The 6551-nt window shown below is 33.6% G+C and overlaps 1 pseudogene; it reads right to left on the reverse strand.

Annotated features, from left to right (window-relative positions):
- Window positions 1-3746, reverse strand: part of LOC132174446 (exopolygalacturonase-like) — a 6422-nt pseudogene extending 2676 nt beyond the window's left edge.
- Between the last annotated feature and the right edge of the window lie 2805 nt (window positions 3747-6551).

Raw genomic sequence — 6551 nt, forward strand, 5'->3', positions numbered from 1 at the left:
ATATATATATATATTGTTGAAAGATAGAAAGAATTCAATACGCATAATATTGAGACTTTAAAAAGTTTGCAATATCATCCCCAGTTAATATTTTATGTATAAATTTTCTAAATATCCTTTTTTTTTAAAAAAAAAATAATAATAATAAAAGTAATTTTGTAATTTTATAAAATTTACATGGCTATAAAAGGTCATTTCACCCATTTTTCGGCTTAATTTAACCCCAAACTCTAATTAGATGGGTGATATTGCAAACTTTTTAATGTTTGATACACTAAATTGAGAATTTTTTAACTTTAAGGATGTAATTGCAAAAACAATAAAAGTTCAGGGAGTTAAGTGCAGTTTCTCCTATAAACAATAATGATATTAGCGTTATATAAGAAATAAATAAGTTAATTCAATAAACTTGAGTTCGCCCGAAAAATAAATTAATATAATTTGAATATATTATTAATTAGATGAGTGATAATTAAGATGGAGCCAAATTGGAACACTCAATACTCAATTGGATTGTCCCAAGAGGTAGCTCAATCGCTATGAGATCACGCCTCATGAAGCGGAGGTCACTAGTTCAAATCTCAATTTCCCTTCCCCTTGTACGAACATGTCAAAAAAAAAAAAAAATTACTCGATCGGATTATAATCCATTAATATTAATATGATTACTCTTCTTTATTCTTTTGATATAAGTGCTTTGGTATCAACATCTTTCATGTTACACAAACTGGTTGGAAAGTGCAGGACTACATACAAGGGGGAGGGCTTTGGTGACCAAGTGAGAGGCCATTGACATGAGAGCACAACGCGGTGGCAGGACCGTCAAGGCCACGGTAAGCCAAATGGATGTCCTCCATCACTACGTTTTTGCATGGCTTGCTTCCGCTGCATCGGAGAGTAACTGCAACTTTGGCATTAGAACTTCTCCAGATATTTCTGTATGTGACATTGCTGATTTGCAGAAGAGAGGCCTATCCACAATAATTGATATCACAAATTCAATTAGTTAAGTTCATCTTTTTAATCATAAACTAGCATTGTGCGCTCAAAAAAACAAAAACAAAAAACAAAAAAGAGAGAAGGAAAAATATATTTTAGGCCTTAAAACTATCATCAAACTTTAAAAAATTATATTAGCCACCAAACTTTGAAAGGCGATATTAGGAGTCCTTGAACTACCACCGAGTGTTAAATTAGTTGCTTTTGCTTTTTTTATTTTTCCTCATCAAAATAACCTTGAAGTTATTAGAAAATAAAAAATAACCATTTGAAATAGTACAAGGGAGATAATATGAAAAAGGCCACCTGTTTTTGGTATTTTTTCTTTTTCCTCTTTAATTCTTTAATAAATTTAATTTGTTTTAAATGGTAATTTTTAATAACTTTAAGGGTATTTAGAAAGAAAAATGAAAAAATATCTGATTATTTTTTTTGACAAGGGGGACCGATTTCACTTTTTAATGTTTAGATAGTTAAAATATATTTTCTCGGAAAAAAAAAATATCAAAGAATTCCTTTGCATTATGAAATTTCAGAGAGTTTAATTTTAAAACAAAATGAAGATAAAATAAGAAATTACCTGTTGACTGCAAGGGGGGTAGGGGCAATATTCTTGATCAAGAATGATGGGATTGCCGACCTGATCCATGAAATGTCTTGAAATATAAAATTAGAAGCCGTGCCAAGGGATGGAGCAGCCCATGTTTTGATTCTCACTCCATCAGAAGTGCCACGAAAGGTGCAGTTTTTGACGACAACTCCGTTGACATCATCTCCATTGTTTTTGCCAAGGCTCCCGATGCTTATTCCATGTCCGGGTCCACAAACAACCTTAGAAATATGGACGTCTTTAGTTCCGGACAGCATGGCAATACAGTCATCGCCGGTACCAATTGTGGAACGAGAGATTCCGATACGGTGAGAGCTTCCGATCTTGATCCCATTGGTGTTGGGGCTGTCAGCCGGAGCCGATATTCTAATATGGCTCATATATATTCACGTTCTCACAGCCGAAAAGCACAATATGGTTGTTCTTACTGTTCATGGACCTCACGTGATGAATCCGTGCGTTGGTCACAAAATCAAATCTCAATGTCTGCATGGGAGGATTTGTAAAGCATGATAAACTTCTACGAAATTCGAAATCCGACTTTTTTTCTAAGGCTTTCTATTCAACGCATGCATAATTATTCTAGACATAATTTAAGGTTGCTATTTATATGAAGGAAAAAGGTGAAAAACAAACAAAACAAAACAAACAATCACAAAGTAGAAATGGCATGACGGGATGAAGTAATAATAAAAATCATACATAGCACATACATTCAGTACTTCTATGTATCATGTATGTATGTGCCCATTTAATGACGCAGTAAGAAAATTCATTATTGAGTAATAATAAATAAAAATACATGTAGCATTCAACGATAATATCATCTAATTTTTGGTCTCATATTCATAAAAGAGGTTTCCTGGTCAAGAATGGAACCATGTATAGACAAGGGGGTCGACACGACCCTCCTTGGTTTTTAAAATATGTTTCAGTTTTCATCCATACTTTGATCCCTCTTGATAATAAATCCTAATTCCGTCTCTGGCTGGGGTCTTTGGGTTAATAGAAAAACTGAAAGAAATGTTTATATAAAGAAAGAAATGCTTAGGGAAAAAAAGTCTCTTTAATTAAAATGTTTCTAGAAAATAAAATAGGATCCACAGTTTAGTTTCCGTACTGCTAGGTGTTAATTACCTGATGAATAAAAAGAAAGAACCAAAATATATATATCAAAAAACAAAAACTTACAGTAGGTAGCCTAGGACAATTAGAATTCTTGCTGCAGTCATTGAGGCCCCAAGCTACTTGGCCTTGGGCGTCCAAGGTGCCGCCACCACCGACTGTCAAAAGGTCTACATATCGGAAATTGATCCAACTATCGGTTGAGAAGTTGGATGGATCAGCAGGAGCCTTGAGAAACCCTCCAATCACGATACCCACCGAACCCTTGCATGGACCCTCAAATCTCACTGAAATCACCTTGTATGATCCTGGCGGAATCAAAACCCTAGCCCTTCCCTTCCATTCACATGCTTCCTTCCACGCCTTTAGAAATGCCTAGGAAGAAAGAAAAAAAAAACAAACAATTTTAAATAAATATTTCAAAAAACATCTTTGGTATCATTAACCCAAAAATTAACATATATAATAATATTCACAATTTATTAGTTTACTTTTTGGCTGAACCATTAAAGCGTGCATGAAACCCACCTCATCTCATCCAAGAGATCTCTCTAAACCCTTTTTTTTTTCTTTTTTTTTTTTCTAAAAGTATTTAAAGAGAAATGATATTTAGTAGATAGTTATACAATTAGGATGACGTGATAGTGAAAATTAGCTCATAAATTTTTTTTTTACAAGTTCTTGTTGATCTAAAGGCGAATTTTTACTGTTACATCATCATCATAATTAATTGTATGATAATCGTATAGTAGTTCACTAAATAAAAATACTCATATTTAAGTAGTATAAAGAAATAATAAAAAAAGTTATTGTAACGAAGTGTACTTGAATAGTAAAACCAAAAACAAAAAAAAACAAAAAATGATTCTATGAATTTAAGAGAAACAAAAAGGCATGCAATGTCATATGAATTGATTACCTGACTGTTATCGGTTGCTCCATCTGCAACTGCACTGTAGTTCATCACGTTGAAAATCTTGACTTGGCCTCGAACTTCAGTAACCAATACCATCAAAGATGTTCACAAGCAAGCCCAACGAAAACCAAGTTTCGAACCCATTTCTCTTCTTTCTTTGAAAATGTTTTTTTTTTTTCTTTTTATTTTTTAGGATGAGGATGACTCAGGGTTAGGAAAAGTAAGGCCCTTTGCTTGAGTGAATTTTTAATACAGGGTTTCCCCTATTTATACAAGCAGTGTAGTGAATTAATACATTTCAGTTCTAACTCCATAACAAAAGAAAACAACAATATAATTAATCTAACCAACTTAATGTACATGCACCTCATTATATTAAACTAATCTAACCAACTTAGTGTCCCAGCTCATCATAATCTGGTTGGCTGTCCCTTGTCTCAAGAATCCAAGATGAACGTTTTCCTATTCCGTCCTTCCCAAAGCCTCAGTAGCACATCTGAGACACACTTAATTACCGAGAAACAGAAAGGGAAGATTGACTTTTATATTGGTTACATTTGAAACTTCCGAAAAAATAATATTGTTAAATATCCTTTCGATTATGTTTTTATCGTGTCCCTTCAAAATTGATATAACATTTAAAATTATCATTGGATCAAAATCTATTAGTAATTTATCACAAATCCAATGATAAATTTAAAAGTTATATCTGTTTTGGAAACATGGGAATGACATTTAACATTATTCTTAAAATTTAACCCTACAAAAGATTTGATACTCTTGATGAATTTAATTAGTTTTGCACATATTTGATTTTATTGATGTTTCTTGACATGGAAATATGAAAGATTTCTTTCTTTATATAGAGATATAGTATTTTGAGAAACCAAATATGAAAAATTTACAAAGGGTTTATAGAGGAGAAAAAAGTTAAAGAAGATTTTTTAAAAAAAAAAAATTTTATTTTTTTTATTTTTTTGAGAGATAAGTTTTTTTTTTTTTAAAAAAAAAAAAAAAAATCAATCCAGTCTCATTCTTTGAAGAAGGGTCCATTTAGGATTGCGGTTTCAATAAGTGCAATTTTAAAAATAGCATTTTTAAAAATAGCGTTTTTGAATTCTCTACTTTTTAAAATTATAAAGGCATTTCGTAAAACATATTAAAAAATACTTTTTTTATTAAATATTTGTCATGTGAATTCATAATTTTGGTTTAAATTTGCACTTTTTCAAATAAGCACCCCCTAGCTTGCTTATTGAAATCGCAGGTTTTTTTTCTATTTTAAATTAAGTGTTTTTTAAATTGTAATGTCAAACACTTTACGTTTTACGATATCTTTTAAAAACGCAGATTATTCTTGCAAAATTGCAATCCTAAACGCACCCGAAAGATTACGAGCATAAAGTTCTTACATCACAGAGCAAAAAGCTCTGAAGCAATCATAGCCAAAGCTACGAGGTTATAAACGTCATAGATACGTACATACAAAACAATCTACCATTTAAGATCTATCTATGACAACAACATCTACTAACCCATGACTAGTTTTCAATTGTAATAACAGATCTGCTCTAGACAGACTAAATCTAATGTATAGGTAGCTCTTATTCCTCGACCATAGGAGCAGATAACCCCATGTTGAAACTCATCATCTTCGACTTGAAAGCCAGGGCACAGTTCTCATCCATAACCCAAGAGTGAGGACCAAAAACAAATACCACACAGATCAACAAGACATCGAACAGAGCCTTATTAAAAGGAAACAAACAACAGGAAATAGAAAAAAATACAAGAAAAAAAAAAAAGGAAACAAAACTGCAAGAAATAGAAAAATTACAGGTAAATAAAAGCATAAACACAGAAACCCCCAAAGCAAAAGCCTTGTCGGAAGGAAGGCTACCGGAGGAAATTGGCCGGAACGCGAGGACAGAGCAGCGGCAGGTGGTGATGGACCCAGGCGTAGCTGGAGAATCAGGTGGTGGGGCTCAGGTCGACATGGTTCTAATAGAGGACAGTAGATCAGGCTTTGACCAGTTCGACCCAAGAGCCCAGTCAAATCCGGAAAAAGACAAAGAAGAAACGGAGTAGATGGCTAGGCGACAACACGATGAGGGCTGAGCTTCGAGATGAAAAGAGGGGCTAAGCAAAAATGGAGGAGAGGGGTTGAAACAGAAAACGGCAAAAAAGAGGGGAAAGAGGTGGTAGACAAGGGGAAAAAAACACCGCACAAGAAGCTAGGGAGTATTAGGTAAATTGCGTAGCTCATAAGGGGTGGAGGGCAAGGGGAGGAGGGGAGGCAGTAAAGGCCATCCCTCCTCCACAACCTATGTGGCGGTCACTCTTCGCAGGCGCTAAGGTTTTTCCTAGAGAGTAGAATCAATATTACATGAAACAATAAGTTTTGAGGGCAATGTCGTTGTTCCGGGGTCGGTTCAGGATCTAAGTGTCTCAAATAATGAAATGAAAAGGCAATGCGAGAGCATTTTCAACAAAGTAAAGAACATAATATGCATGAGAGCCAGATAGAGATTGTTTATTCCACATCGATACAAAGTATGTCAATGGATGGACCACATAATGCTTCTTCTACATCTGTCGTTGATCTATATCCTGTCAATTTAGATTCTGGTTTATTTCAGAAAAGAGCTTAATTAAGTTGAAGAAGCTCAGTATCTCAGTTTGGTGGCCAGTATAAATCTTAACGTTACAATGGTTGGTTGTATGACTTTTTATTTTTATTTTACAATTTTTCTCATATTACCATTGTGAAAGAAAAGACATGATTACATATGTAACATCTACACATCCACATTTCAAAAAAAAAAATCTACATATCAATGCCTAGAAATTAGGTAAACCTAGTCTATATGGATCAAACTCATTAATGTGCTATTATTATTA

The sequence above is a fragment of the Corylus avellana genome, chromosome ca3 (assembly GCF_901000735.1).
Source record: "Corylus avellana chromosome ca3, CavTom2PMs-1.0".
Classification (NCBI taxonomy): Eukaryota; Viridiplantae; Streptophyta; class Magnoliopsida; order Fagales; family Betulaceae; genus Corylus; species Corylus avellana.